We start from the raw sequence: 9,349 nt of genomic DNA, 5'->3' as shown, positions 1-9,349 counted from the left end.
CAGCCCTTTGATAGTTTTAATGCCCCCCGCCCCCACCAAATAGAAAAAGAACAAAAAACTATTGTATTATATTCTCATATTCATCTATTCTTTTTTATAGTGTATCACTAACAGTAAATCAGAACAGCTTGAGCACAAAACATAATGCATGCACACAGAGTTGTCTAAGTTTATTAACTGTTTCTGATTTGTAGCTGTTGACTTCTCTACTGGTGATAACCCTTGGCCCATATTCAAGTTACAAAAGGAGTTCAATTTGCCTGGGAAATCACCACCGCTTTCTTCGTGAGTGTCTATTTGTGTTAATTTTTTACTTTTCTGATAAGGGGATAGGGGTTGTCCGGGGATTGAACTTGAGATTGGTGTCAACTGAAGACTTAATATATTTCATACTTTTTACTCATCAAGATTATTCTCAAAGATTAAATATTATAAACATCAAACTTATTCTCTTGCAAGTGATTGTCTATTAGCATACTCCATTCACCAAATCTACTGTGATTTCAGCCATTAGGAGAGTAGTGGGGAAGTATAGTTCAGTATCTCTTCCTTCAAATGATAAAAAGACTGGATATGGATCCATCCAGTTGAAAAGAACATTTTTATTTGATTTACTTGATGAGATTGATTCTGCACACATTGTTGAATCAGAAAATCCAACTGCAACGGAGAATTTAAACCATGTGTGCAAAATTTAAGCTTTACTGCTCATTTGCTTCTATATTTAGCAATTTAATACAAATCCAAGTTGCTGAATATTTTCACTTGTCTTCCCTAACATCCAGATGTTTGGATTTGTATTACATGTATCTGAATATGCACCTAAAACTGGCGGAAGTAAGCTAGTTATACCAAATGTATGCCTCCTCATTTTGTAGTTAAGGTTACCGAGTTATCTTTCCTTGGTGCTTTAATATTGACAAATGATTCATAGAAATTTAGTTTTCTATAAAATATGATGCTTGCGGGTGCAAGACAGAGCTCAAGTTTTCAGGCTCCCCTGAAGTTAATGGTGGACAAGTATCATATGCTGGTACAATTGAAAGATGGTCAAATCAAGCAATTGATCTTCCCAATGTTAAATGTGTTTCCAACACCAGCTTATTTATTTTGGTAACCAACTGTCCTCATGCTTTGAGCATATCGCCGTTTGTGGTTTATGCAAATTGACAATTATATGTGAATGTTAAATGATAGCTATGGAAAGCTTTCGTAATTTAAAAGCTATTAGAAAAAGAGTTTGTTTATCTTAAAATATAATTCTAGTTATAATTTACTTGTACGTTATGATTACGACTTATCTTCGTAGAAGATAAGATAAGCTTTTCGATGAGATAAAGGTTGGGAAAAAATCTATAGTTAAACTTTACTTTTGTAATTCTCAGCAATCAATTCGAATAGAACTTATGTTCTCTCTTTATTTGAATTCTCACTTTCTTTCTTCTTAGAATATTTACAATAGCTTAGTGAAAATATTCTCACTTGCGGTATCATCAAGTTCATTAATCCATATTTTTATTAAGTTACAAGCTTAACAGTGAATCAAGCTTCTGCAAGACCTACAAGAACGTCTTCTCAGTTTCATGCGTTAATTTTTTTCTCCTTTTGTCTTTATCATACACCTGTTTCATATCTTTGTTTCTACTACTTGACATTTGCAGGTTGAAAACAATGGTCGTGTAAATTATGGACCATACATTTTTTATAGGAAGGTAAAGTGTCTGTAAAGCTCAAAATTATTCTTTTATTTCTGAAATGTCACGTCAATGGTCATTTTTATTTATTGTCATCACTAAAATCCTCATCATTTCTATTCGTTGGAATTTTGCTCCTTTGCTACTAGATTCAAAAAGTATACCAATTTAATTCCCAGCTTTGATGACATCATTCCATTGCTTACTGTTGAGTGTAGTTGATGTGTAGAGCTGCTGAGGTGTATGAGCAGCTGTTATGTGGTGTGTAAACGGTTGTAGTAAGTTAGTAAAGTTGTTATAACTGATGGTTGTTAGTTGTTATAGGTGAGTGGTTAGGCAGTTATAGTTGAGTGTTATATAATGTTGTATGAGCTGTGAACAAATTAAGCAAGCAATGATATTTCGTGGTATTCATGTTACTGATTACTTAATATGGTATCAATCGCCACAAGTCCTGGAGGATTTGCTTCTACTGCTAGTGATACTCTTTCCCTTTCAAGTCATATCAAGACGTTCATAAACAAGAAGATCAACGTTGTGCTTGATGAAGCAAATTTCTTGCTTTGGAAACAGTAAGTGCTTCTCACAATGAGGAGCCACCGGCTTGAAAGACTACTTACTGCTGCGATGAAACCTCCACCGGAGTGCCTAACTATTGAGGATGGGACAGTAGTTCCGAATGAAGGCTATGAAGATTTCATAGCTCAGGATAGTGCATTAGCGTCATGGTTGTTGTCGACTATAAGCCCGCATTTACTCTCTCAATTTGTTGGAGCAGAGACTGCGTCTGCAGTCTGGAATACAGTACTACAAATCTTTGCCACAAGATCATCCACAGCAGTGATGAATCTACAATGTCAATTACAGTTTCTCAAGAAAGGTGAAGACAGTATGCGTGTGTATCTGGCTCGGGTTAAAGAAACTTGTGATGCCTTGGCATCCTGTGGTAGTGTTGTTCCCACAATTGGTCACATTGCGAGCGTATTAAAAGGATTGCCTCGAGAGTACCAACCTTTCATGGAAATTATAACCACTAGTGGTGACTCTATTTCTCTAGAAAAGGTGAGCACAATCTTGATTGATGCTGAAACTCAGTTGGCTGGGTTTGCAGCTTAAGAAGAATTAGTGCTGGCAAGTGCTCATATAGCTAGGGGATCGGATGTTGTTAAAACTAGCTCTAACTCGTATGATCATCGATCACAGCAGTCCTCATATTCTGGAGGAAGGATTGGTGGGTGAGGTGGTCGAGGTCGTGGTCAAACGCGTGTGCAATGCCAACTATGTGGGAATCCTGGGCACCTTGTTGACAGGTACTGACACCGTTTCGATGAAGATTTTCATATTGTGTCCACCAATATTGGTCGTTATCAGTATACAGGAGACACAACCAATGCTAACAATATTTCCTATGATAAAGCTGGCTGCGATTGTTGTTTGAATGGGACTCGAAGCCAGCTAACCTAAGAGAATTCTCCTCAAGCTTATTCAACCGCTGGTTCCACACAAGATCAGTGGGTGGTGGATTCTGGAGCCACTCATCACGTGACACCCAACTCTAGTAATATTACTCATAGACCAGAGCATGGTGGCCCAGGTAAGCTAACTGTTACTAATGGTGTGTCCCAATGTGTTAATATGGTTGGTGATGGAACCTTAATGACATCATATAGATCTTTATTGCTAAATGATTTACTGCATGTGCCTAGTATAACACATAATCTTCTTTCGGTGTCCAAGTTTGCTAGGGACAATGGTGTATTTTTTGAGTTTTATGATCAAGGGTGTTGTGTTCGTGATGTTACCACAAAAGAAGTGTTGTTGCGTGGTCGTGTTGAAGGAGGGTTGTAAGTCTTCTCAGGAGAACGATGGTTAGGTGCTTGTAGTAATGCTTCAACTAACTCAGCTGTTGCAGTTGATGAATTCACGTTGTGACATCGAAAGCTGGGTCATGTTGCCTATAGTACCATTGCAAGTGTCTGTAAAACAATTGATGTAAAGGATTCTAAAGAAATGAATAAAATTTATGAAGCTTGTTGTGTTGGCAAAAGCCATAAACTGCCATTTTCTAATTCTTCTACATTGTACAGTTCACCCTTCAAGCTTGTGTTTATTGATATTTGGGGACCGTCAAATGTGGTGTCTAATGGGTTTCAGTATTACCTATCGTTTGTTTATGCATACTCTAGACATTCTTGGGTGTATTTTCTGAAGGATCGATCATAAGCTGTAAGTGTCTTCGAGTTGTCTCTCATATATCTTAGTTAAGGATGGGATATCTCACCGAGTAGCTTGTCTACATACGTCCGAGCATAATGGAGTGGTTGAGAGGAAGCATAAGCACATTGTGGAGCTTGCACTGGTTCTTCTAGCACAATCTGCCATGCCTTTGCAGTACTGGTACTATGCTACTGTTAGTGCAGTCTACCTCATTAATCGTCTTCCAACAAATGTACTAGATAGGGTATCTCTGTTAGAGAAGCTGTGGGGAAGGAAACTGGATTATAGGTTCATGAGGGTTTTTGGCTGCAAATGTTTCCCACAGCTATGAGTCTTTCAAAAGCATAAGCTGGAGTTTAGGTCTCAACCATGCACGTTATTAGGATACAACTCACAACACAAGGGCTACATGTGCTTAGCCACGAATGAGAGAATTTCCATATCTCAACATGTTGTGTTTGACGAGTCAGTGTTTCTATTTGCAGGTTGTACAGTGTCTCGCACAACATCAAATGTTGTTGCTTCGAAGTCGGGTGCTATTGAGATTGTTACTGATATTGGTAAATTGCATGCTACTAATAATGTGGAGCCACATGGCAATATATCTGAAGTAGTAGGAGGTGAGACTATCAATACAGAAGAATGCTCAAGCTCGTCGTTGAATATGGTACGTAATGCTGCTACTACTAGTGATGCTGCTATGAAAAATTGTGAGGCAGCAAACATAAATGAGCTTAGTGGACAAGGTGGTGGAGAGTTCGATGAACAAAGTCATGAACAACTCAGTGGACAAGGTGGTGGAGATTCTAGTGATCGAAGTCATGAGCAACTCAGTGGACAAGGTGATGGAGAGCCAAGTGAACAAAGCCTTGTGAAGCCTAGTGAACAAGGTGATGTGGTGCCAGTTATGAATTTTCATTCCATGCTGACCAGAAGCAAGTGTGGGATCTTCAAACCCAAAGTATACTCAGCTGCCTATGCTACTATGGATCCTGTTAATGTGCATGAAGCTCTTCAATCACCTCATTGGAGAAATGATGTGTTTGTTGAACTTGAAGCCTTGTAAAAGAATGATACCTGATCTCTCGTGCCTCTGCTTGAAGGACGATCAACAGTAAGATGTAAGTTGTTGTTTAAGCTAAAGAAGAACCCTAATTGGTCTATCAATCGATACAAGGTGCATCTTGTAGCCAAAGGGTATTATCAGATTCCAGGCCACGATTTTACTGAGACATTCAATCCAGTAGTTAAATTTACCACGGTGAATGTGGTTTTGGCTCTAGCAGTGACAAAAGGTTGGCAGCTGAGGCAGGTTGATGCAAACAATGCCGTTTTACATGGAGAGTTGAATGAAGATGTATATATGCAGCAACCACCTGGATTTGAACAAAGGGCTCCTAATGGTGTCTCGTTAGTGTGTAAACTTCAAAAAGCGTTGTATGGCTTAAGACGTGCACCTCGGAGCTGGCATAACAAATTAAAGTAATGCTTACTCAGCATTGGCTTTAAGGAATCTAAAGCAGAAACCTCCTTGTTTGTTAGATATATTTAGAAGAGTTATGTATACATGCTTGTTTATGTAGACGATATAATAATTACAGGTGAATCAGACACGCAGGTTGAAGAAATTGTAAAGTTGTTGGGAGCAGACTTTGCGTTAAAAGACCTTGGAGAGCTAAATTTCTTTCTTGGGATCGAGATTCATCGAGCTGGTGAAACATTGATCCTCAGTCAGCGAAAGTTTATCATAGAGCTGTTGATAAAGACTAAGATGCACAATACAGGAACTGCCTCTACGCCTATGCTGGTTACATCGAAGCTTACACAAGATGATGATGGGGATTTGCTGGCTGATGCATATGAATATCGCAGCATAGTGGGAGCACTTCTGTATGTCTGCCACACACGTCCTGATATTGCATTTAGTTTTAACAAGGTGGCACATTATATGCATGCACCTAGACGTTGTCATTTGGTAGCAGTCAAGCGTATCTTGAGATATTTGGTTGGCACACTCAATCATGGGTTGGTTATTACACCGTCTGTGGTAGGACTGCATGTTGTGGCCTTTGCAGATGCTAATTGGGCTGGCAATACAAACGATCGAAAGTCTGTTTCGGGAAACTGTGTGTTCATTGGAGAAAACTTGGTCATGTGGAGCTCAGAAACAAAAGGTTGTCTCTAGGTCTACCATGGAGGCTGAGTATAAAGTGTAGCAGATGTCACTGCTGAAACAACTTGGATAAGTGCATTGCTTTTAGATATGGGGATTGTTCAGTCTATGACACCGGTTATATGGTGTGATTAGGGATGACAACTCAACCCGAACCTGACGGGTTCCGACCCTATCCGACCCAATCGGGTCGGATTTTCTTAAAAAAAATTCAGCTTCGGGTCGGGTCGAGTCAGGTTTTTTTTAATGTACTATTCGGGTCGGGTCGGGTCGGGTTCAGGGTGAAAAAATCCGACCTGATCCGACCCGAAAAATATATATAATTTTAACTATATATTTAGGGATAATTACAATATTACCCCTCTATATATGATTTTTTTCAATTAAATCACTGCTTTTATTGAATAAAAATATATTTTTTTAATTATTTCGGGTCGGGTCGGGTTTCTAAGTCATATATTCGGGTCGGGTCGGGTGAAACCTTAATTTCTTCGGGTCAAGTCGAGTCACGGGTAGAGGACCCTTTCTTCTCGGGTCAGATCGGGTAACCCAAAAACCCGACCCTACCCGACCCGACCCATTGCCATCCCTAGGTGTGATAATAATAATGCAGTGGTTGTTACTGCAAATCCAGTTTATCATGCTAAGACAAAGCATGTTGAATTAGATGTTCATTTTATTAGGGAGAAGGTTACTGCTCAGCAGGTCGTGGTCAATTATGTTCCAGCCAGTCACCAAGTTGCAGATGGCCTGACCAAGCCATTGTCTACAGCGCAGTTTGAAATATTTAGAGCAAAGGTTTGTGTTCAGTCATTTCTTGGGGGAGAAGGTAAAAGAAGGGAGAATGTTGAGTGTAGTTGATGTGTAGAGCTGTTGAGGTGTATGAGCAACTATAATGTGGTGTGGCAATTATAACTGTTATAGTAAAACTGAGTGGTTAGGCAATTATAGTTTAGTGTTATATAATGTTGTATGAGCTGTGAACAAATTAAGCAAGCAATGATATTTCGTGGTATTCATGTTACTGATTACTTAACACTTACTAGCAGGGAAATATATTTAAAATGATTATTTGGTAGTTTAATTCTCCCTTGTCAGGGAAACTTCATAAGCTAATTGGTCAATGATAACTGTTCTTCCAGATCCAGTTTACCATGCATCATCGGTAAATAAGGAACCAAAGCCATGTAACTTGGTAGTCTAACAGATAACTTCATTGTTCTTGGTTCTAATTTTATAGGGTATTTTGTCTTCCATTTATGTTGGTGGGAGAGTTTTGAAATGGTGCAAAAGGATCCCAATTCCTTTCCGTAACCTAAATGAGGTGCCAAAATTCCATTTCATCATTCATACTGCTTTCAAATTCCACGAAGTATATGCCCGTAAAAGGCTAGAACACAAGTCAAGTGAGTTTCATGCACACAAAAAACATCCGGTATCAATTGTTTGTACTTCGTACTATTCTACTATCGACTTCTGCGTAGTTTCTTGCTCATCTGACGCTTTCCTTTTATATAAGTACTTACAATGTACGAACTAATAAAGAACCAATATTTGTGACTATAAAATGATTATAAACAGAGGGTGTTTTAGAAGGACCCATCATTCTACACCGGCCATTTCTCTATTTATACAACGACTGAAGTTACAGATACATACATTTCACTTAGAGGGTGGGGGAAACAGGTTGCTTTCGTTAATTAATTCAACCTTGGAAGATATTGGCCGGTAAGCTGGTTTATTTTCTTTCTAGGCCTAATATGCTGTTAATTTTATTCGTCATTTGTGCATATTTTTCTCTGGGCATGAAGAGATTTACTCTAAAAATAAAAGTGATTTTCTTTGCAGACTTCAGGATCACAGTGCAACCTTTATATCCCTGCTCAAATCCTTCTGCACGGGGAGAATGTTTTGGTATGAAATTCCCATGTAATTTATGGAATTGTTGTATATTTTCAATGTCAATGGAATTGTCTTCCATGACGGTTTGGTTCAACACTTTACAGGTGATATTTGAGTTGGAATCACCAGACCCTGAGCTTGTGGTGGATTCAGTTGATCAGCCAGATTTCACTTGTGGTCCAAGACAAGCGAGTGTGCATCAACTTTAATGGCACCACCTAAAACACTAGTTTGGCAAAATTGGGGGGTGGAAGAACTGAGCATCAATGTGTTGGAATGGTTGTTTAACGTAGAAAGATACTGAAAAACTTGCATGTTTTTTACTGAAGTATACACAACTTTATATACACTATATGAGCAGTTAGCTCTAACAACTCTACTAACTGATTAACAACTAATCCACACAACTAATGTCCTGTGTATGGAACAGTTACAAACCCGTTATAATCAACTACACACTCACACTTAACACTTCTGTTAAACTGCTAACATTTCCCCTACTTCTTCTCGTTTCCTTTGCTAAAGTAATGAACACATACTTTGGATCAAAACTCCTCAAACGCAGCTCGAGAAAGAGGTTTGGTAAATCCATCGACAATTTGGTGCACTGCAGGAACAAAACTCACGCATAATTGACCAGCTGCCACCTTCTCACGAACAAAATGAACATCAATATCCACATGCTTGGACTGAGCATGATATACAGGATTGCCACTCATGGCCACTACACTAGTGTTATCACACCATACAACCGGTTCACGACACTGCTGGATGCCAAGGTCAGCCAGAAGAGCATTTATCCAAGCTATATCAGCAGCTGCATCTGCCACACTTTTGTATTCAGCCTCCATTGTAGACTGAGAAACTGTCTGTTGCTTCTTCGAGCACCATGTAACCAAGCATTTACCCAAAAACACACCATACCCAGTTATAGAATACCGATCATCAATGCTAGCTCCCCAATCCGTATCAACAAAAGAAACGATATTCAATCCACTCTCAATAGGTGAAAACAGAAGAACAAAGTTTAAAGTGGCACATAAGTATCAAAATATCCTTTTTACAGCAACAAAGTGATCTTCTCGTGGAGCATGCATATATTGTGCAACTTGGGCCACAATAAACGATATGTCTGGTCTTGTATGACAAACATACAACAGTGAACCCGCAACACTTCTGTAATCACTTGTATTAGATAGAAGATCACCTGCTTTATGAGAAAGCTTAGATGATACCACCATAGGTGTAGCACATCATGCAGTTGTCAACATCCCTGTCTTCTCAAGCAATTCAAGTACATACTTTTTCTGGCTTAAAAAGATTGAGCCATTAACACGTTTGACCTCAATACCCAAGAAGAAAC

The 9,349-nt window shown here is 38.9% G+C and overlaps 1 pseudogene; it reads left to right on the top strand.

Annotated features, from left to right (window-relative positions):
• The first annotated feature begins 488 nt into the window (after positions 1–488).
• Positions 489–8,250, top strand: LOC120216837 (annotated as a pseudogene).
• Positions 8,251–9,349: the final 1,099 nt, after the last annotated feature.

Source organism: Hibiscus syriacus, unplaced genomic scaffold, assembly GCF_006381635.1.
Source record: "Hibiscus syriacus cultivar Baekdansim isolate YM2019G1 unplaced genomic scaffold, ASM638163v2 tig00110174_pilon, whole genome shotgun sequence".
Lineage (NCBI taxonomy): Eukaryota > Viridiplantae > Streptophyta > Magnoliopsida > Malvales > Malvaceae > Hibiscus > Hibiscus syriacus.
This window is presented reverse-complemented; position numbering and strand designations above follow the sequence as displayed.